At 43.1% G+C, this 24,213-nt stretch overlaps 1 protein-coding gene across 1 annotated transcript in view; it reads right to left on the bottom strand.

The window, feature by feature from the left end:
- The window catches only part of SASH1 (SAM and SH3 domain containing 1), a 286,676-nt gene that overhangs the window by 96,648 nt on the left and 165,815 nt on the right, over window positions 1-24,213 (bottom strand). The window lies entirely within an intron of this gene.

The following is a 24,213-nucleotide window of genomic DNA, read 5'->3' as shown; positions in this document are numbered from 1 at the left end:
GATTGTTTCCTTTTGCCTTGGTAACCCCTCCCCTGCTTCCTCCTACATCGTGAATGCTCAGATTAAAAAAATTAAAAGGTCAAAGACATCAAAAACTCATAGCCAATATAAACTGAAGCACAATGTTGCACTTACACTTTAACCTCTCCTGTTACTGCTAGTAACATAATTTGCCGTTCGAGAATTCACTCTTACAATTTTGAATTACGTATTATTAAAACATAATAATGTGTTCAACATGTTAACTGCTTTAAGCACTTTAAAATGGCAAATATCGGTAGCATTATCAATTATTATGATGATTATTATTAGCAGACTGCCCGGCAGATGCTTCCCTTCTGTCCACTGCCTCCTCTGCAATCCTGGCCAAAGTCAATGCCTTCCTGCCCCCTTTCGTTGAGTTCTCAGCATGCAACGGCCCATCACTATAGCTGTATAACCACAATAATGGTATAGTGTATTTTCTAGACATAGAGGGAAGACGCACAGGGCCTCTTTGACATCAGCAGCCGTTAGCTCAGACCTTTTTGCCCCTTTCATTAAGCCTGAGTTGAAAGGCGAAACTGGTGTCTATCACAAAGCATACTACATTTTCTCCATGTGAGGGGGGAAACATTTGGAAGCTATCTTGTAAGTGAAGTGATACAGCCTCTTCCGCGAAAACATATTATTATCCCCTCATTCTCAGCTTTAGACATCTCTCCCCTATATGCCCTGACAAAACAGTCGGAAAGAAAGAAACAGGCAAGCACAGACGTGTGGCAGTATTGCATGAAATAAGCAGAGACCCATGTGACTCGTGGGGAGAGGATCGCATCCCTCCCCTCCTTCGCTTGCCTGCCCTCAACTCTGCCTCCTCCTCATGCCTGGCTAATGCAGCTGCTCAGATTCCTTCCCACACAGGCAAACTCACGGGGAGGGGGATCTCGTTCACCCTCCCCCTGCTCTGCCTGCCCACCTGCCGTTTCTACACTTGATCTTAGCCAAAAGGCCGAGAAGCTATTTCCACAAGTTTGTCCAGCTGTCCGACCATTCTAGGAGCTGCGGTGGTTTAAGTGGTTAAGACGCTGAACTGCAGGCTGTGGAAGGTCAGTAGTTCAGCAGTTTGAGACCCGGGTGCCGCATGATGGAGTGAGCTCCCATCTCTAGTTCCAGCTCCTGCCAACCTAGCAGTTGGAAAGCAAGACATTGCAAGTAGATAAATAGGTACCACTTCGGTGGGAAGGTAACAGCGTTCCGTGCACCTTGGTGTTTAGTCATGCCGGCCACATGACCATGGGAACGTCTTTGGACAGCGCTGGCTCTTCAGCTTTGAAACGGAGATGAGCACCGCAACCCTAGAGTCGGATTTGACTGGCTTTCGAGCAAGGGAACCTTTACCTTTACCGACCGTTCTGCTGCCCATCTGCCCACCCTCATCCCCTGTCCCCCCATTCCTCTGTCAACCAGTCTGTTTTCCTCCCTGCTACACTGTGGAGAGCAGTGGACGGGGGTCAGGGCGGCAGCAGCAGCTCCTGCTCTTATCTGGCTCAAGTAGTGGTGACTTGTCCCTCCAATGTCTCCCAATGTGGCACCAGAGTGCATGCTGCCGGGTCGTCAGAAGACCATTTTATGATCACGGAGGGCTCCTGTTGAACTGTAGGAAGCAACCAGGCCTGGATGAATCATGCAAGTTAGGCGGTAGTAAGTCTCCTGGCCTGGTTCCATTGGGTCCTCCCTTAAAGGCCAAAACAGACCTGGAAATGGTCCTGCTTAGTAATGGTTATAAACCCACAAACGAACCCCGGTTCGAGCACGAACCAGGCCGGTTCATAGTTTCCAAACCAGGGGTTCGGGAGAATGTGCCTCCCACGATCCACCCACAAACGTCCATGGAGTTTTGTGAGGTTTGGGGAGGGTTTGTGCGAGCTCCAAAGGCATTTAAATATCTTCGGAGCCTGACTGCAAGTAAGCTCTGAAGGCATTTAAATGCCGGAGCCCACCAATGGCCCCATGGCCCAACCCAAGTGAACTCCACCTCCCCATCTTTGGAACTCACCTCTGGGTCAGGCTGCCCTGACTAAGCTCCCAGAGTGAGATCCAAAGGCCTTTATAGGCGTTTGGAACTCGCTCTGGGAGCACAGTCAAGTCAGGTGGTCCAACTCAACTGAGCTCCCAGGGCAAGCTCTGGAGGCCTATAAATGCCTTCAGAGCTCACTTCTGGGTGGGCCAAACTCCCTGAACCTTGAAAAATGAACCAGTTTGTGCAATGGAGGAGTTTGTTGGAGGTTTATGGTTTGGGGTTCATAAAAACCCCAAACCACGAAACTCCAACAAACCTCAATTTTCCCAGTTCATGCCCACCCCAGTCCCGCTCCTCCACCTGACTTTTCCTGACAGAAACCCATGCCTAAAGGCCAGCAATACTGTTGAGGCTACTGAGGACATTCATTTCTTACAGACACAGACATTGTTTCTTCTTTTTAAAGATTTCAGGTTTTTCTGAAAACTTAGGGCATTTTTCAGGTTTGCACAAATTTCTGTTTTGTCTGTCCATGGCTGCAATCTTTGGATTTACACATCCACAGATTCGGCCATACTGAGAATTAGATGTATTGATTTATTTAATACAACTCTACACCATGCTCTCTAAAGCTTTCGCCTGAGGTGGTTTTCAAAACAAGAGCTAGATACCATTATTGTCTCTTCCTCAGTATCAGGATATTCCTGGGCAAACACCCTCTTGTGGTTTGTTATTTCCCACTTTGAACTTTGTATATTGGTTAGTTTAATTTCAATGAATTTTCAAGAAGTAAACAAAGCAGCTTGCAGTCTTATGAGACACAAGGTAAGACAGTTTGACTCCATCCTTTTGTATGGGAATGAAGAGTCTCTGCAAACGTGGGAGAATAGGAGCGAATAGAACAAAAACAAGCATATTAGCCAATCATAGTTACAGCCTCCTTATTCTCTCTCTACCACCTACTTTCCAGCACAATTATTTCCATATAAAACAGATGTATGCAGGCCCCTCTTCCTTCATTAGTCTGACTAAACCCGAAGCCAAATGAGCTTTCCAGCTGGAAAGGCAACAAGAACACTGCAAGGTTCTCCCATGAGCATGCTTCATGACACGAAGGCCAGAAAGGAAGGAAGCAGCCGTGTACCCAGGCAGAATATGGCTCAGTTGTGCCAGCTTCTTCTCCCCTATCCAGTGACACACAAACAAAACACAGGGAACATTTTTACCAGTCACCAAATTGCAAAGCTGCTTGCATTTAGGGACCAGAACCTGCTGGTCTGTTCCATGGCGTTGGATTAGTAAATATTTAGCTTTGCTTTGCTTATTTGGTATTTAAAGAAAAGTTGCCCTGCAAATGCCTTGCAAGTTAGCTGTTTAGAAACTGTCCCCTTTTCATCTCTTTTAAGGGATGATTTGGTTACCCAAGCTGACTGTGAAACAAGAATATGCACAGTAGATTCCATTGTCAATGGAAGGTGGAGAGAGTCTCCCCTCCCCCTCCTGAATTCTCTTAGGGAGAGAGTACCAGCTGCATCCTGTGTTTAACAAAATCCAGATTCTACTCTGCTTCACTTCTCTTATTTATGCTATGAGCAGCTTCTCTCATCCCTGCATATAAAAAGCCACACTGTTCCTTGGAAACTTTGAAGGGGAAAATCAATCAACGTCTTCATTTAGCATTTCAAACAAATCACGTTTTGTTGACAAATAAGTAAAAGCATTGTTAAGGACTCAGGGCTTTCGTTTGCTGTAGTTATGTTTAGGTTTTGATCCTATTTTAATGCTTGGGATGTGAATATATCAGCAGGACTGTATTCTGTAAATGAAGGTTAATTGTGTACAATCCTAAAAAATGTCCACCTATGGAAGTTTCAGTGTATAAACAAATTATTTATTATTGCCAGAAGTTTTTAAAGGGGTCTGTATTTGAAGCCTATAGTACAACCTCTATAGTATGAAGCAAGCATTTATAAATTGGGTCAAAGCTTTGTTATCCTAAAGTACATTAACTTTTAAAATATCCTATACTGTATTTCCTGTACTATTATTGTGGAACCTTAATTTCCCCACACTGGATGAAGTTCATTTGACTGAACAAAAAATAATCAGTTCTGCCTCCTATGAAAAGTGTTGCAAACTCATGCAAGTTCAACCATTTTACTAGTGTTTGCTTACTAGTATAAAGAGCAGCCTTTTCTTTTACTTCAGGAAGTAACAAAGTATTGGATTACACTGGAAAGGATCGTGAAGCATATGGATTGTACGAGAATAATAATTGGATCTTTATAACGAGACATGAAAATATATTAAAACAGGACTAATTTCTCATGCTTGAAAGTTTCAGACTGCATCATTTTTTCAGGTACAACTCTAATTACACACATTTCTTTAGTTATGTTTATTTCCTGCTTGTCTTCCAAGAAGTCCAAAAACAGTGTTTTTAAATTCATGAGAATTTTACAAGTTGACAACAAGGCTCAGAGACTTGTACACCACCACCCAAGGAACCTCATGACTCAGCAGAGGTTTGAAACCAAATCCGTCCCGGCTAGGGTCAATGTTCTTTGCCTCCACACCACACTTGCCCTCAGTGATGATAACTCACAAGGCTGCCATGAGGATAAGCTGGATAAGGGGAGAATGTTGTAAGCCACTTTGGGTCTCCACTGGGCGTGGAGAAATGTATTTTTCTTTGGAGGTTTGGACTGAGCAAAACCTTCACCTGGAGTTTTGCAAAGCTTTTCTCTCTTGGCAGACACACAAGCAAGAGGGGGAAGTCAATTCAGTTGCTTTCCAGCCTCACCTCAGCCACCCTTTAGAAGTGCTAATAGGTCTAGCTAGAGACAATGGGATGAACCAGCCCACCCCCCCCCCCCCCACTGGTCAATGTTCCCCCCACACCCAGCAGGGAACAGAGGTTTGGAGGAGTTAAGTACTGGAAAAAATTCAGGAAGAAACCTCTGGAAACTTCAGGAAAAGCTTCTTTGCCCTGTCCTGACCTGGTCAGTGGGAGGAGAAAGAGAGATGATAAAACCCCTGGGAGTGAGGTGGCAGTGGCCACAGCAATGCTCTTTTGGCTGATTCATTCAAGGCAGGCAAAACTCTTACCTGAGGTTGGTAGGAGGCAGCTGTTGCCATGTTCTGGCCTGCACTAAGCAGAGGCTTCAAGGTAATGGCAACCCTTTAGAACAACTTCAATCTTTTAAACTAAGGAGTCTGCCTTAGGTTCACATCTGCTAGGACATGTACACAGAGAGGGACAGAGGAATTACATTTTACCCTTTTCTTTTGGATCCCTTGCTCAGTCTGGTGGCTGTGCTGCGAGTATGCTTGTGGACATAAATCCTTTAAGCTTTTAACATGCTGGTAGCAATTCTCTGTTAGACCTCCATCGCTATTTTAAAAGGAGTGCTAGGAGGCAGGGAAGGGGTAGTCCGTTGGAAAGTGGCTACTCTCCCAGTGACACACATGGCAATAAGCTGTCCCCATGGTAACCAGACACTGGATGGCCGGAGACACCAAGGTGAGGCCCCAGAACTGGGTAAGGCAGCTGGGAGTACTACTGGCCCTCTCAGTGAGCAATTCCTACAAAGACCATTTGGCGGCGATGGCTGAACTGAGAGAGGGAGAGAAAAGGAGGGAGAGAGGAAGAGAAAAACACCTCCAGGTGGGTGACACATGCCAGGCAGAGACCTCAGACAGCCACTGCTACCCAAGCACCTCAAAAGGCACAGCAGAATGGGGCCTGAAGGTCAGAGCAGGGCTGTTCTGCCACACTGGGTATAAATGAAATAAATAAATAAAAACCCACCAAGCATATTACAGTGATTCCTCTTCACTGTTTTGCTATGTTTTGTATCTAATGCTCTTATCATTGCCTACATGTTTGCTGTAAAGATGAACTGCTTTCCCACAATCTGGGCAGTTTGCCACAGGCTAACCCTCTACGCTGCCAGATTACCAGACCTCCTACCTGTCTGCCATTAGCCTTCCTGCTGGTGTGACTTCTGTCTGCCTGACCATGGCAGGTATTTAACCACCCCTTGGACATCAGCACCTGACACTTTCAGAATTGTATTTCCTAACCCTAACATTTGTTTGAAGTGCTCTCTCCCCATTTTGAACATCTGCAATTTGGCTGGTAAATTAGCTCAAGAGAAAAGACTTTGGTTCTTGTGACTCTTCTAAAAAAAAACCTTCAGGAATATCTGACTTAAAATTCAATGCTAACTTAGGCTGGTTATCTGAAGGAAGGTTACAAGCAGGCAGTATGGAATTTATACTATTCACTGAGCAACATCAGAAGTTAAGTTGCTTGCACAGCTCACAAAGGCTGAGAATATATCCATGTGCACCAGCCTGAGAATACATCCATATATTTCTGCATGTTCACAGTGGAAACATTTTCTAGAATGAAGTTGACAGGGCTGCAAACCAACTGGGATTTTCTTCCTGATGGATCATCTTAATTTAAAAAAAATATTTCAAAGTATTGCAATACAAGAATCAAAATATTGAGCATCCACAACATATCAAACAACAAATAAGAGCCGTTACAGCCATTGTATCGTGCACAAGAGTTGTCAAACACCATAACTTTATCTTTGTAACAGGTATAAAATTGTAAGATCATCTTAATTTGATATGCAGGGGAGTGCCCTATCTATAGCACAGAGGTTGCTCAAACATTCTCCATGTGGGAATACATCCTGGGTATGGAATTTTTGATTGTCCCTTCAGACACATGGAAGATACAACAGAACTGCCCGCACACAAAGTAAAAGTGGAAGTGCAAGAGGCCGCACATCTAGAAAAGTGACTTTGCCCCACCCCATAGCAATACTTGGTGCTGTGAAGGGCTGCTGAATGAATATTCCATGATAACGAGTTAGAGAAATCATACATCCCCCAAAACCAGAAATCATTTGTTTAGTGCTAGTAATAACCACTCTAAAAAAGTGCATGTGCATACACACAAACACGAGGGCAGGGAAGAGAAAGCTACTTTCCTTTTCTATAAAATGCATCTCATATAGCATGGGGTTTTGGGGGGGGCACGTCTGAACGGCAAAACTATATATGAAGACAGAGGCCATAAACAACTATCACAATATGCATAATTTAGGCTGAGATGGGTGCTTCATTCAATTCTGAGCTTGTGCTCATAGGTGTTCTGTACCAAACAACTATTCTAAGGCACATCTCAGTGATCAAAACATAAAACTCACTAGCAGAACCACTTCTATAGCTACCAAATGTGCATATATGGGTGTCTTGGGGGAAATTAATCAGATCAGAGATCATCCAGTAGCTCAGGCTAGCAAGGAACCCATTTTAAGTTTGCAGTTGCACTTTGCCAAACTGCCCTTTTCAGCCATTATGGTAAGACATGGGAAATTTTCTGCTCCATTACTCTTGCATGCAACAGTCAGAATTTGTATGCTGTATATTAAATGAAAACACAGTGTTAAACACAACATGAAATGAGTTTGGGGAGGAGGGAGTCATAGAGGAGTAGTTAAAATTGAGTTTTCTTGTAAATGATTTGTGTTTTCCCTTGAAGAAACATTAGTCCAAATATTCTCCTAATGTTCATAAGCATGACAGATACAGCAATATGACCATTACAAGACAACAGTGACAGTTTCTGAGCTTGTAGCTGAAAGCTCCATGGAAATAACTGGAATTCCAAAATGTTTGAATCAAAATATTAAGCTAAGATTTCTGTATCTCTTCCAAATTTTATACAATCATGTAAAATACTATTATCTGTACACTCCTTTGATTGATGTCCTAATGCTAAAATGTATAGTTCAAATGCAATTCTAGAAATTGGTCATACATATACCACATGAAGTTGTCTCAGTACTGTCTGCTCCAATTGGTTACAGTCTGCAGAGTTTTGGGTGATAAAAATCTTTCCCAACCCTTCTGCCTGAGATCCTTTCATGGGGGACCAGTGGTCTAACCTTTTTTTTTTAATATTAAAAATTTACATTAAAAATAACATCAACAATCCCCCGGGTTCCCCTCACCCCCCCCCATAATTAAAAAAAGTTCATATAAACTACTTTATAAAGCAACAAGGATCTAACTCAATAAATTACTATTACTACACTCCACAGAACAGACTGTAGACCTAACATGAGGCTAATCAGAGATTTATCAGGTCCAAATTGTCGGCCGTAGCAGGAATCACTGCTTGCGACTTCAGGTAGTCTAGGATTGCTGCCCAAGTATGAAACAGTTGTGATTTATAGGTGGTACCAGTGGTCTAACCTGGGACCTTTTGCATGCAAGGAAAGGCAGGTTGCTTACCTGTAACTGATGATCTTTGAGTGGTCATCTGAGCATTCACACCTCTGGGATATAGTGCGCCTGCACCGACCCCAATTGGTATTTCTTAGAAAGCGAAAGGAATTTTTGCGTCCGCTCCCCAGTCACGCACCGGCCCCACTGAGCATGACTAGGAGAGGGGCACAACAATCCCACCATTTCTTTCTGACCACAGCCATCAGTCTCAGAGCAAAAAACAAGAGGACCGATAGCAGAGGGGAAGGACTGGTGACGTTGCGGCATCAGGACTGGTTCTATAGCGTCCTTTTGAAGAAGATTCTGAATTTCTTCCAGGAGTGTGTTGGATGGTAGAGTAAACACAAAATTGGGGGCCTCGGGTGTCTGGATAAATTCTATGAGGTACCCCTTCTCAATAACAGAGAGTACTCACCAATCTGATGTTATTCGCTGCCAAGCAACCAGGTAAGGAGATAGGCGGTGGGGGTAAAGGCAGATGACGTGAGTCAAAGGCTCTGTTTGGGAGCTTTAGGGGTCTTAGCACTAGATTGAGTGGTGGATGAAAATTTAGATTTGTGTCCATAAGGGCAAGAAGACACAGTGGGTGACAATTGCCATTGCGCCTCCGGAGAGGGTTTAAGAGAGGATCTACGGGACCATGACTTGTTCCAGTATTTTGTTTTGTTTAGTTTAGGCGCTGACGTGACCCCTAAATTACAAGATGTCTTAGATCTTGCAAGACAGTAGTTGTGGAACTGAAAAGGCCCTCACCCTCAAACGGGAGATCCTCAATGAGGGTTCTAGTATCCGGTGGCAAGGCTGTGGAACGTAAGCAGGCATGATGCCTGAGGGTAACTGCCGAGGTCAATGTTTTAGCTGCCACATCCAGAGTGTGCTTAGCTGCACTGAGCTGGTGCTTAGCCAAAAGCATGCCCTCCTTTTGAATTCTGCGACCTTGACGGTTAAAGTCCTCGGGAAGGGCTGCAATAAACTCAGACATTTGTTCTCAGAGAGCAAACTGATATCTCCCCATACATGTAGTATAGCTAGAAGTCTTGATGCCAAGTGCTCCAGCGGAGTAAAATTTTCTTCCAAACGAATCTAGTTTCCTTTCTTCTTTGTCGGGGGGTGAGGAATGACTGTGTTTGCCATTGGAAGAGGAGGTGACTACAGGGAAATCTAACCCCCAAAATTCCGATCCGTAAAGGTGTAAAACAGGGTTGTATCCTTGTCCCTTCACTTTTTAATTTGTTTTTAAATGACCTGGCTCCATCATTGTTCAAAATTGATGGACATGCTCCCAAAATTGGCCAACGCCATATCCCAGTTCTTTTATCTGCAGATGACGCCGCTTTACTTTCACATTCTCGAATCGGACTGAGGCATCTCTTACATCAACGTTTGACCTACTGTAACAACAATAGGTTAACTCTGAATTATGGGAAAACAAAGATTTTAGTTTTCTCCAAATCCTGGACACAGTCCACATGGACAATTCAGGGAAATCCCATTGAACAGGTCAAATCATTTAAATACTTGGTGATCAATTTCTACTACAATGGGAACTGGGCTACTCACCGCAAATGTGCTACTACTCTAGCAAGAAACAGTGCTGAGGCCATCACCTGCTTTTTTTACATGAGAGGCAATAGATACGTCCCAATGGCCTTAAAAGCCTTCGATGCCAAATCTAGCTCACAATTCGTATATGGTGCTCCCATCTGGATAAGCACAATTAACCAATCAGCAGAGGATTTACATTCCTTTTTTTTTTTTTTTTTTTGCAGAAAATCCTTGGACTTCCCAATTGTGTCCCATATGCTGCGATCTGTCTTGAAACGGCCAGATGCTACTGGAAACTCGGGCCTGGTTTTTGACCATCGAATTTTGGGCGTGCTTTCTGTTTAATTCTGACCCAAATTCTTCTACCTTTTTAATGATGAAAGATCATTATGAACCTAACTGGCTGAAACTAGTCCGCCAGAAAAATCAGGTCCTTAGGAATACTTCTAGACCCGCTTTACCTATCATCTGCCTCCACAATATTTCATACAATCAAACGCAGGCTTTTAGATATTAAATTTCAGTGCCTGACTGAGGCAGCCAGGAAAACTTGTTCTCCAATTCATTTGGGATTATCCCAGACACTGGGCCAGACATGCTACTTATTTTTGCTCTCTAACCAATCCCCATCAAAGAAGGGCATTTATGTTAGCTAGATTTAATGTATTGCCATCGGCCATCTTCTTTGGAAGATGCCCAAAAATCCCTTACGACAATATTCAGGGTGCTATTGAATCTGTTTCCCATGTTCTTTTAAATTGTCCATTTTATACTAAGACCCGAGAAAATTTTTTGGACACTTTTCTCTCTTTACTTGGCGCAGTCTTTCTGAGACTGGTCCAGTTGTTACTCTCTGGGCATAACTCTTCTATAACTCTTAATGTTGCCTGTTTTCTTCAAGCCATAATTCGAACTAGGGAAACTATTAACTGATCAGTTCCTTTTTGTTGGCTGTATGACACCCACACTTTTGATCTATTCCTCAATTTTAATGTATTTTTTTTATTTCCGATATGCTATTAAAGGTTGTCTGTTTGTCTACCACCGAGTTAAGCTTGGGGTAGGACCACTGGAGGGTCAGGATTCTCATCTCCTGAATGGAAGGAGGTGTCGGAAGAGGCGGAACGCTCAGATGGTTTGGAAAAAGAAAGAGGCACCATCGGTGTCGATGGGATCGGTTCCTATGGATCTTTAAACTTGGGAACTATCAGAGGCAGTGGTTTGGCTGGTCTACCTGTTGGTCTCAGCAGCTGGGTTTTCGCAAACTCTGGCGTTGGGAGTGGGTCTTGATACCGAGAAAGTCGGGAGGAAGTGGATTGATGATCCCATTCCACTGGTTGGGGTGGGAACCATGGGATGCCACTTGTAAAGGGATAGGCCCCATACATGTATTGCCATTGCTGTTGATCCCAAGGGGATAGCAGTGGATGGATTGGTCCCAATGGCCGGTTTCGATAGTCAGATCGAAGTGGTGAAGGACACACGAAGGTGTCAGCTCTGCGGTCTGAGTGTAGGCTTTCAACACTGGAAGACTGGGAGATCTCTGTTAATTCCATATCATGCTCAGAGTCAGTGCGCTGGATAGGACAGAGCGAAGGTGAGAGGGGTGTTGCTGCTCACGGCCTGTGAAGTCAAGAGAAGCAGCCCCACCGGGATTAGGTTCCGTGGCCCTCCGAGGGGTCAGCGGAGTTTGCACAGGTTTTTTTTCCTTCTTGAATGTCATCCCATCTAGGACAGTAGATTCAGTCCCTCTAGAATATTAGTGTTCCCAGCCAGTATTACCACTGTCTTGTCTGGATTCAACTTCAGCTTGTTCTGCCTTAGCCACCTGACCACAGCCTCAAGCACTGATTCAGAACCAAGTTAGATGTATCTGGAGGCTTGGATAATGAAATACAGAGCTGGGTGTCATCTACATATTAATGACACCCGACTCCAAAGCTCTGGACAATCTAATTCAGCAGCTTCATAATATGTTAAAGAGCATGCATGGAAGAACAGAACCCTGTGGCACTCCATAAGACAAATTCCACTGAAGGGTGTGTGGTGTGTGATACTGCTGCAAGATACTTTGAATGGAAACAAGGTAATATTCTACCCATGTGACAAGGTCCATGTCAAAGGGGAAAAATGAATTTCAACATTAAAACAAAAGTTGGTTAGTTGTCTGTTTCAGGACAAAGGGATATATGCAGGCTTCTTAAAGTAAAACTAAACAGAGCTTCACAACCTCTGGATTTAAACTTCTACGACATGTAAAATCAGCAAAAAACAGTAGTAAAAAAGGATGAAACAATAACTCACTAATTAAACCTCAAAGCAATGTACTTACTAAAACACAGAAATTTAGTAAAAAGAGGGGAAGGATGGCAATACAACACGCCTTATTGCATCTGTTATGTCCGCTGACCGCCACTAGGTGCCAGCGTTGTACGGCCAAGCTTAACTCCAGAAGAACAATAGGGACTAGGCTCCTGGATTTTCCTTGGGGAACCAATAGAGACTTTGGCGGGAGGTTTAAACCCACCAATAGGATCTAGGGGTGTTCCCAGGTACTGTATATAGTTGGCCAACTGGCCGGTATTCTATGTTCTAGTTGTGTACCAGTAAACCATGCTGATCACTACATCCGTCTCATTGGCTTCTACATGCGTCTAACCCACTACACAACAGCATCTGAAGAAGACTGAAAACCTTGGCTGCTTCCAGTAGAGATGTGAAGGCCCGGGAAAAAAAACAGAAAAATTCTGGGGGAAAATGGTTTTTTTCCCATTTTCCCATTTTTGGTTTTTTTCCCAAAAATTGGAAAAATTGAAAAAAGAAAAGAAAAAAATTGATTATGGAACATTTTATTTTAACATGATGAATAAAATATTTTAAGACAAGGTGTTCAAATATTTTCCAAATCATTTCTAAAAAATATGTATGGTATCAGATTGATCTAATTTCTGTGCACTGAGGACAAGCAAGTCCTAGGTTACAAACTGAACTCTCCAATGCAAGAACAAGATGCATTTCTTCCTTTAGGAGGTGCTACAGTTTTATTTTTGCATGTGGGTGGGTATTCTGTTTGTAATAATTGGATACACTATATTTTTAATACGCTAGTTGTGGTAATTTCATGCCAAGTAAAAATGTCCATAGCCATATTTTATGTTCCTAAAGTAACAGAATGACTTTCAATCTAGAAAAGACAAAAGAAATGCTAATATAGCATTTTTTTCAATTTTTCCAAAAATTTCTAAAGTAACAGAATGACTTTCAATCTGGAAAAGAAAAAAGAAGTGCTAATGTAGCTTTTTTTTAAAAAAAAAAACAGAAAAAAACCAGGTTTTTTTCCGAGCTTCAAAATTTCTGGAAATTCTACATCTCTAGCTTCCAGACAGGGTACAAATATGTACTTATGCTTCAGCAGCTGCATGCCATCCTCCTTTTACCCTGTTGAATTTGTGTACAAGCAACAGCGGTTTTACCAGGATACCTCCCAGCCCAGAGACTCCCTTTCTGGTCACATTCCCATTCCCTACTCAGCTGTGTCATAACAATATAACACAGCTTGACAGGGAAACAGGCGATTCCCTTTAAAGGGCTAAAAAAAGGAGAAGAATGGCACATGGAGGCAAACTACACGCCATTTTGAAAGCAGGGCTTAGGTCCTCATGGAGGCTATGGGTGGACCATCCAAACAGACACTCCAGTCGCTGTCAACCCACAGGTCCCTTTAAGGCAGAGAAACCATGAGTTCATGAGTCATTCTCAGAACGAGCATCATCTGGTTGTTTCCCTTTAATCCAAAGGCTTCCTGCAGTCCATGCAGGGAAAAATCCCTGTTCTCCTCTTCTTCATTCAAGATGGAAAAAAAATGGTTCAAGATGAAATAAAAATGCAAATAACAGTCCATTTCCATAAGGATTAAATTTAAGTAGATGTGAGTGTTCCTGTTTCTTCTTACACTCTGCTATTTTTTTCATGTTTATCTTGCCATTACAGCCAAGGATTAGGTAAAGGTAAAGGTTCCCTTGCTTGAAAGCCAGTCAAATCCAACTCTAGGGTTGCGGTGCTCATCTCCGTTTCAAAGCCGAAGAGCCAGCGCTGTCCGAAGACTTTTCCGTGGTCATGTGGCCGGCATGACTAAATACGAAGGCGCACGGAATGCTGTTACCTTCCCACTGAAGTGGTACCTATTTATCTACTTGCAATTACTTGCTTTTGAACTGCTAGGCTGGCAGGAGCTGGAACTAGAGATGGGAGCTCACTCCATCATGCGGCACTCGGGTCTCGAACTGCTGAACTACCGACCTTCCACAGCCTGCAGTTCAGCGTCTTAACCACCTGAGCCACCTCAACTCCTATGTGATTTAATGCTAGACATGCTTAAAATGGCAAAAGAGCACATTCAGGGAGCTAAGAGAAAAAAATGAGGATTCTTACCACTCCAGTATACATGCTCAGATTCTTATAGAGTTAAAGAGAGAACTTTACCACCCTGTTTATTCAGAGGCTGAAAATCAGCCATTAGAGTATGTGCATTTCCTTTTCAATTCATTCTTTTGTAAAGAAGATGGGACCTTTTCAAACTAATTACTCTCTGCAAACACCCACCACTTCAAGATGAGAGTTGTTTGGTACTGACAATCCAGTCACGAAGATATCAAAATGGCAGAGGGGCCATTTAATATAGCAACCAGCTATCCGGCTGGTTTCCAACTTGCCCCGTTTGGGCAAGGTAATCGAGAGGGCTGTGGCAGTCCAGTTACAGAGATTTTTGGATGACGCTTCCATCTTAGATCCCTTCCAGTCCAGCTTTCACCTGGGACATGGAACGGAGACAGCACTGGTCGCCCTCATGGACGACCTCCGGAGGTGTCTGGACTGAGGTGGATCGGCGGTGCTGTTGTTGTTGGCACGGTCGACCATCAGCTATTGATCCATCACCAGTGTTCCCTCTAAGCTGAGTTAGTGTGAGCTAGCTCACAGTTTTTTAGCCTCTGGCTCATGCCTTTTTGTCTTAGCTCAGGAAGGATGGCTCCAGAGCAAGCTAATGTATGCAGTAGCCAATTCACTCGCTCACAACCTTAAGGCCAGTAGCTCACAAAGCAGAACTTTTGCTCACAAGACTCCACAGCTTAGAGGGAGCATTGTCCATCACCTCACCGACTCTGGAGTTCAGGGGCTTGCCTTCCTTCAGGGTCAGGGACAAAGGGTGGCACTAGGGGATCAGCTGTCCCGAAGGCATCCACTGACTTGTGGAGTACCTCAAGGGGCGGTACTCTCCCCGATGCTATTTAACATCTATATGCGCCCCCCTGCCCAGATTGCTCAGAGGCATGGCCTGGAGTGTCATCAGTATGCAGATGACACCCAGCTGTATCTGTAGTTGGGTGGCCAGTCTGACTCTACACCAAAAGATCTGGACCAGGCATTACAAGCAGTGTTCCCTCTATGCTGAGTTAGTGTGAGCTAGCTCACAGTTTTTTAGTATCTGGCTCACACATTTTTGTCTTAGCTCAGGAAGGATGGCTCCAGAGTAAACTATGCAGTAGCCAAATTGCTCACTCACAACTTTAATGCCAGTAGCTCACAAAGTAGAATTTTTGCTCACAAGACTCCACAGCTTAGAGGGAGCATTAGTTACAAGCTGTGGCTGGTTGGCTTAGACTGAGTCAATTGAATCCGATGAAAATGGAAGTCCTGTGCCTAAGCTGGGATGACCCGGGGGCAGGGATCCCACCTTCAATGGGATGCATCTGGTGCCAGTGCCAGAAGTTAGGAGTTTGGCCATGCTCCTGGATGCTTCCTTAACAATGAAGACCCAGGTAGCAGCCACTGCCAAGTCAGCCTTTTATCATCTTCGGCTGATCAGGCAGTTGGTTCCCTTACTCAAATGCAATGACTTGGCAACAGTGATCCATGTGATGGTCACCTCAAGATTGGACTACTGTAATGCTTTCTTCATGGGGCTGCCCTTGTCTCAAACCCGGAAGCAGCAGCTAGTGCAAAATGCTGCAGCCAGGCTGTTGATGCGTCTCCCTGTGTGGGAGCACATCCAGCCTGTGCTGAAAGCATTGCACTGGCTGTTGATAGCATACCGGATTCATTTCAAGGTGCTGGTTTTAACCTTTAAAGCCCTTTATGGGCAGGGTCTGGCATACCTACGAAACTGCCTTTCCCCACATGTTCCCCATTGCATTCAGGGTCCCAAAATTGATTGGCCCTCCCAGGCTCCAAAGACGCCAGGCTGGCTATAACCAGGATCAGGGTCTTCTCAGTGGCAGCTCTGTACTGGTGGAATGAGCTCTCGGAAAAGATCAGGGCCCGGCAGGACCTTTTACAGTTCTGCAGGGCCTGCAAGATGGAGCTCTTCCACCAGGCTCTTGACTAAGGAGCTGCATCAAACAACTCAGTGTCCCTGTGCCCTGGCTTTACCACCTATAGCCTGTGCCCGCTGCACATATAGGTCGAACAAACCGAGCTGATGAGAATACCATCAGGATTGTATCGCCATCTAAGTAATACTGCTAACTTGAAATCTTGCTCTCGCACTTTACTAGACCACATTCCAGCACTTTAGGATTATTTTAAATGAAGGGTTATGCTATTTTAAGATGACGTTATTTGTAACTGTTTTAAGTGTATTTATATGAATTTTATGTAAGCTGCCCTGAGCCTGCCTTGGTGGGGAGGGCAGGGTATAAACTGAATAAATAAATAAATATATACCCATATTACAGCGAGAAGATGCACTGAATAGGAAGCAATGAGTTATCAAATTACCATAACCGTAACACATCCTCAGTATCACTTAATGGAGATTAGCTTCATTTTAGTGCCAGTTAATTCCACTCTTTATTGTGTTTGCATCCCAGATTGTTCAAGAGAAGACTTCCCCATCCTTTAAGCACATCCTTATGAGAGAAATGGGGAAGCAACTCTCAGTATAGCCTAGTGCTTTATTCAGATTAATTACTGCATAGAAGATGAATGTGACCTTGAGCATCTGGTAGTAGAGCAATTTTATGGCATTCTAACAGATCTCTAGCCAGACATTTAAAAAAAAATTACAGGGAGATGGAAAGGAGAAAATTAAGGAAACCTGACAGAGGTATGACTGTTTTCTCCAACAGGTGATGGCAGCATAGAGGAGTTGGGGCATATACTGCATTTTTACCTCATTGTACTTCTTGTGGCACTCATAATCCTGCTCCCATGGCAGGGAACATTAACTATTTCACCTCTGTCACCTCCATCTATACATATCTCTATTGGAGGATACTGCCTTTGAAAATAGCACTTTCAAATACTTTTTTTTGTGTAAGAATGAAAACAGGGAGCTCTGAATCACAGAACTAGCAGCCCCATGTTCTGTTTTCTGAAGCTTTGCTATATGGGAGGAATTTTTTTTTTTCTAGTCTACAGTAGCCATCACATATAGATAAAGCCTGTGTGATCTCAGTAGGAATTTACCTCCTCCTTTCCTGCAGAATGAATTCACATTGATCTTGTTATCTTTTGAGGCTGAACACGTCAAAGCAGAAAAGACAAACTGGTAGAGAAGTACATCACTATGAAAATGCCACCTACTGTTGAGAGCTGTCCTGAGGAACAACAGACTACAGAACAGCTACTGGCAGTACAGGAAGGGTGTGCTAGATAACATTATGCAGCCCACAGCTTCTCATTAGTGCGCAATACATCCAGCCCCCCCTTTCCCTTTTTTATAAAACCTACCTTTCTCCCAAATAACTGGAACCCAAGGGGCAAAACAACAACAAAAGCAGTCCCCCGCCAAAAAAAGCCCTCCAAAAATTAAATGTTTTTAAAAAACCATCAGGAAGAAAAGCTTAACAATTCAAGGCACCCACACAGCAATAACCTTGAAGAGCCAGCATTCCATCTTTCATGCCCTCCAAAACTGCAAGAAAGCTGTACATCTTCTAATTTCCTCTAGAAGGCAATTCCAAATCACTATGACAACCACGGAAAAATCTCACAGGCGGGTGGACTGACTAAAAGGCACTGCTACACTAAGCAAGGATTTCACAGGATCATACCAGAAGAGGCAATCCTTCAGGTCTGTGAGCCCCACGTCATGAAGGGCTTTAAGGGTAAGAAGTGGCCACTTGAACTAGATTCAGAAACCAATGAGCAACCAATGCAAAGATCAGAAAACAGATGTAACATGATTCATGCATCCTGCCTCCAATTGTTGATGCCCTTGGGATATCAGATGTCATTGTTAGCAAAGTATTTCCTAATGACTCTTTAAGTTGTAACAGAGGTGAATAACACTTGCAAGATTACAAGAATGACAAGTGAGACCTATAGATTGTATATATAATCCTAACCATTGCCACCAATGGTACCTTTGGGAAAATATACCTTCTATACACTACTGAACCATTGCAAGTAACTACTGTGCTTCTTGGCCATTTAAACATTTCAAACAGACATCATGTGAGCTGTCACACCAGACTTATGAAAAGAAATCCTGCTATCAAAATGATGAGAGACTTTCTGATGAGTGAATTTCTGGTGAGAGAACTTCTGAATGTCATCAACTGACACAAACTTTCTTTGCAAACTTTCTTCCACTAAGGTATGAGAACATTATCACTAGTTTAAGTAAAAAGTTTAAGTAAACTTCACTGCCCTGTCTTCACAGCAGACAATGTATAACAAGGAAGCATTTGTGTTTTATGGTTTAAAAAGAGAGAGATGCTTTCCGCCTTATCTCCTTTTGTTTTTAAGCAAGTACATACCGTGTTTGAGCCAACTTCAGAGGACGGCGGAAGACAGGAGGGCCTGGCGGGAGATGATCCATGGGGTCGCGAAGAGTCGGACTCGACTGTGCGACTGAACAACAACAACAATACCGTGTTTCCCCGAAAATAAGACACTGTCTTATATTTATTTTTTCTCAAGAAGACACACTAGGGCTTATACCACAAATGCATAGAAATCCTGCTAGGGTTTATTTTTGGGGTAGGTCTTATTTTCGGGGAAACAGGGTACCTTGACTATTTATGAGGTACAATTTGAGGGGGGCCCGTCCAGAGGGAGATGAGTATAATACTACATTGTCACATTTTACAGTAATCAAGGCTCCCTGTCCCAAATTACAAGCTACTGACTGATAAGCAAGTATGCCAACAATTCTGACACCCGCAGATTGATATCTTCTAGTCAGTCAGTAACAATAATTCAATATGTAATATGTAAGTTAATCACAGTCAAAACAATTTTTTTTGTTTCATAGATGACATTCAAATATTTTTTGCAGTTCTGAAATTCAAATGTAAAAGCTACATTGGCTAGAATGTACTGCTATTCCCATTATGGCAAAAATCATCTTAAGGATTGGTACCCACAACCCAGCACCAGTGTTTCCTTAACATACAGGAAATAAATACAAATTGGTAGGGTTGCCAACAAGTTCAGGAAACTCCTGGAGGGTGGAGCTGGAGGAGGGCAGGGTTTAGGGAGGGGAGGGACCTAAATGTCATATCATGTCATAGCCTCCCCCCCCCCCAAAAAAAGCAGCCATTTTCTCCAGGGGAACTGATCTCATCTGTCACATGGAGATCGGGGGTAATTCCGGGAGATACCCAGGCTCCACCCTACAAATTAAAGCTGTCAGCTATGGTAGCAAAAAATCAAAGGCATGCTGCTTGCACAAAGTGATACACACCTACCTCTCTCTTCATCCTTCAGCCATATAGGCAGTTGACAGTCTGGGCAGTCCATATACTGATCTGACCTCTGACCTCAATTAAGTTGCATACGCCCAAATGATTGTGCCCAGTGTCAACATGCTATAGCACAACAATTTGAAATAAGCAATCAATCTCAAGCACATGTATCCCAAGACCTATTTAACTAAATGGAGCTTCAGAAATCAGTGTATTTAGAACTGCAGCATTTGAAGACACACGGAACATAACCAGGCTTGGTAAATGAAATCAGCTTCATTGTTTAGGGTTTCCTGTTATCAGCCTTCGTCTCCCATTCTCTTGCCATCCTTGAGATACCACTGGATTGTGAAACCACTTTAGCAAAACATGATAGCACATGTTTTATAACTGCGAGGACAAAGTCTTGCTATTCTTTTGCTACCATGTCTCTGACAAAGCTTGAAAGTCTCTACATAGAATTCACACACTACTGCTGTTGTCTGGAAACCAAAATATGTGAAGTTATCTCAAGCTGATCACTCCCACTCTAAAACCCTCTGCTGGCTTTGCAGGATATCTACAATAAAACACTAATGGCCTTGGTTGCTTGTTAGCAAATGGATCTGCTTTCCTTGCACGTCTTCAGTTTCAGTAACACTGATGAATGCTCTGTTTTTTGGCTAACCCCTTCTGTCATCTCAGATCTTGAAGACAGAAATGAGCCTAGCATTTTGTATGCACTGAAACAGAAAACCCAAGAGCAGCACTGGCTTTTATAGCAAGCAACTTTCTTTAATCTAGCATATGGAAAGTTATTCCTTCACAAATTATTTTTCACTGTCAACAGGGGAGAGGGGATGACAAGTTGCACGACCAATGCCATTCGACTAAGATCTACCCCATCTTGCACTGACACTTTGTGTGTTGTATTATATTGTTTTACTGTTTTAGACTGTTTTATCTGTTTTAATTCTGGCACTTGTGCCTCATTGTTAGCCGCCCTGAGCCTTCGGGGAGGGCGGGATATAAATCCAAAAATAAATAAATAAATAAAAATAAAATAAACACAATTTTACCATATTAACAAATCTGGCCATTTATGAGTGTAAAGGTTATAGGGAAAAAATTACTAGAAGGCAGAAGGTTAATCTGTTTGTGAATTCCTCTTTTCTACCCTTTCCTTTCTGAACGTGGTGTCGACACTAAACTACAGACTGCAATTTTATGCACACTTACTTATTAGTAAGATTGAACACCGAACACGGTTAGGATCAGAAGAAGAAGAGTTGGGGGTTTATATACCTCACTTTCCTCTACCTTAAGGAGTCTTAAACAGGCATAAAATTGCCTTCCTCTCCCCACAACAGGCACCTTGTGAGGTAGGTGGGGCTGAGAGAGTACTGAGAGAACCACAACTGGCCCAAGGTCACCCAGCAGGCTTCATGTGAACGAGTGGGGAATCAAACCTGGTTCTCCAGATTAGAGTATGCTGCTCCTAACCACTTCATCATGCTGGCTCTAGCTTGCTTATATGATTTAATTTTTTATCAGAACTTGAAATGTACAGTCTGGTAAAGACAGAATACTGGCTTCCTGGCTAAGCCTGTTTGGTCAGACAAGAGCAGCTTTGGAAGTGTGCTCTTTTCCATCATCCCTACTCTCAGATCTCCATTCCACCTTTCTTTCCTGTTTCCTTTAACATTTTAATGTTAAAGATGCAGAGTTACTAAACAGGATTAATGATATATCAGCAGTTTCCAAACCCTGGTTATGAAAGCAGCCCAGAATACTGTCAACCATAGTTAATGCATTTGTATAGCTAAATCCTAATTAAAGTAACCACGGAACGGAAGGAGAATTTCCTCTCTCCAAATCTGACTCCAGTTTTCAAGCCATGGTTTGTTATATCCTACGTCACCTCTGCACTGGCTGCAAGTACAGGAGGAAATTGAAGAGAATAGTATGGAGACCAAAACTAGATGATGCATTTGTCCATGAGTTGGGTTCATGTTTTTCTGACACAATTTGCCTTCCGTGCAGGTCTTAGAAGGTTGTGACTCTTGTACCGTAAAACACTGGTTATTTGATATAATTCCCACACCTTCGTTTTCTGAACACAGTTTTGAATTTCAGTGCAACATTCTAAAGAGAACATTTTAAACCCACTGCAACATTTAAAAGAGAAGAATATAGGCACAATTAAGTCAACTCATAGTCCGATTATAAGCAAATCACATCCCCCTGTGCATGCTTGCTTGTGGTAACTGTTAAACTTGTAAAATTGCAATAGGAGGCAATTATTTGGTATTACTAGCTCATTTTGCATTTAACACATGGTTGACCTCCATGTTATTTTTTTAGTCTGGTAAACAGCCCTTCTGTCCCAAGCCAAATAATCATGACTATACAAATTCACAGATACCATGTGGTATAACACCTAGTGGTGTGTAGTAGTATTATTAATACTATATGTGACATCATCAGGTCCCACCCCCTTGGCGTCACTGGACCCCACAATGACATCATCAGGCGTTGCCCAATTAGCCTCAGGACTTAGGGTGACAGGGACTCTATCCATTCCTGCATTGTATTCACAGCCCCTCACTGTCAAATTTCTGGCTACGGTCCTATTCAAAGGCAACAGAACAAAACAACCTCATGTAGGGTTGCCAGCCTCCAGGTGGGGCCTGGAGATCTCCTGCTTTTACAACTGATCTCCAGCTGACAAAGAGCAGCTGCCCTGGAGAAAACAGCTGCTTTGGAGGGTGGACTCCGTGGCATTATACCCTCCTGAGCCCCTGCCCTCCCCAAACCCCACCCTCTCCCGGATCCACCCCCAAAGTCTCCAGGTATTTTCCAAACCAGACCTGGCAACCCTAATCTCACGTGAGCCCAGTGACCCTGGATTCAGACACCTCATGTTCCTCTCTAGCCTTGATCTTGGCTGCTAACAGCTTCGGCAGATCAGCAAATATTATGTGGGAGAAAAAACAAGGACATTTCTCTGCAGGTTAAAGAACATTTGGGTGAAAAGAGGCTTAGTTTTATTTCTAGTTCCACATTACGCTGTCTGCTGAAGGCGAAGCCATACACCCCTTTTATTTTAAGGCTTCCACCTCATATACAAGAAGTCACCTGGCAATTTATCGATCAATGTTGTCTCTCCTATGTAAAACTGGTCTTGTAATGACCTGCATGACTGAAGCGTGCTGAAGTCACCCAGTTCCTCAATGCTTCTGCAATATCTTAGGTGTATTCTGACAGCATATAAACTAGTTCTTGCTGGCATCTGAAACGTAAATAAAAGTGACCCACGGTCTCTCATAAAAATGATAAGTAGCTATGGTCTACTTCTGTTCGCCCTCATTATAAAGTAGCAAAATGCTCACAGCATGGGTGCTTCAGTATCCTGAAGTGAAAAGCATAATAATCTGCTGAAAATACAAAAAAAATCCAAAACCTTTTCTTAGGATGGTGAAATAAAACAAAAGTAGAAATTGTGATTGTGGAGATACACAAATTTCACCAATTATGACCCCTGAAAAATGACCTAAGTATCAGTAATGGGTGCTATGAATTAGGATTTCAACCCCCCTATTAGCCCTGTCATCGATTTGCCCTGTACTCTCTCCAGCCTGCAAGACCCTCAAATATTTATAGTGAAATGCTAAACTCCCAAATAAGACATACAGGCCGTAGATTACTCCTTAGAAATATCTTGATCTAGCACTGCTCTTTAAAGCCTGAACTCCCATCAAGAGGACACGAGTAGCCATAAAATAATCTTGTTACTATTTTGTTTTTGTTTTTGCTTTGAGGGATTATGTTACCTTTTTACTTGAGTGCATGCAATCTAGGGTACCAGTTCACAACATGAACCTACGCTAAAACTTAATTGCCACTATAGCCAACAGAACTCCTAGTTCTTTTATGGGGAGTCAACAGATGAAAACAGAATGCTGTCTGCATCATATTGTCAGACCCACAGTAGGCAATGAAGTACACACTTGCAAGAAGGTTTTACTTTATTGAAGCCATGAAGTACTTAGAACAAATTCTCTGTTCAGAATAACAAGTTGAACATTTGACAGACAGGTTAAAGCAAGTTCATAATTTCCCGCTCTCGCTTAGAAGGTGCCTAGCGCGCCCCAAACCCTGAGAAGCAACGGTTCTATGCAGTTAAACAATTAGGCTATTCCCACACTTCATTTTCATTACAGACTAAGCAAAAAGCCTCCTGCCGCACAACACCTGTGGCCTTGAGTTGATAAGGTTCCATCAGAGCAAAGCTAGCGTACATAGAAAGAAATGCAGTGGAGGAGATGAGCGCATGAAGGGGAGGGTGGACATGCGTACGAGAGTATACTGCTGTTACCAGGGCAATGGGGTTGTTGACGAGCAAGGGGGGGTCGGGTGTAGACAAGACTAGTACATACATCAGAGACACATTGGCAGCTTGCTGACACATATCTTGCTTCTAAGGATCTGGCTACATGCTGCTCAAGAAACTTCTGAATTATACAGAGTTCTGGCCTATTCTGTCAATGGAAGATTAGCAGGATAGTTGTGTGACAGGATTAGCTCAAGTTCTCCAGTAAGAAAGACCACCACCAGTCTAGAATCCTCATAGCATGTTAATATGATGTGTTGTGTGTGACGATGATACCAGAGCGGGATCCAAGG

Source organism: Gekko japonicus, unplaced genomic scaffold (assembly GCF_001447785.1).
Source record: "Gekko japonicus isolate JY-2015 unplaced genomic scaffold, Gekko_japonicus_V1.1 scaffold1536, whole genome shotgun sequence".
Taxonomy (NCBI): Eukaryota; Metazoa; Chordata; class Lepidosauria; order Squamata; family Gekkonidae; genus Gekko; species Gekko japonicus.
Note: the sequence above shows the minus strand (reverse complement) of the source record. Positions and strands in the feature narration are given on the sequence as shown.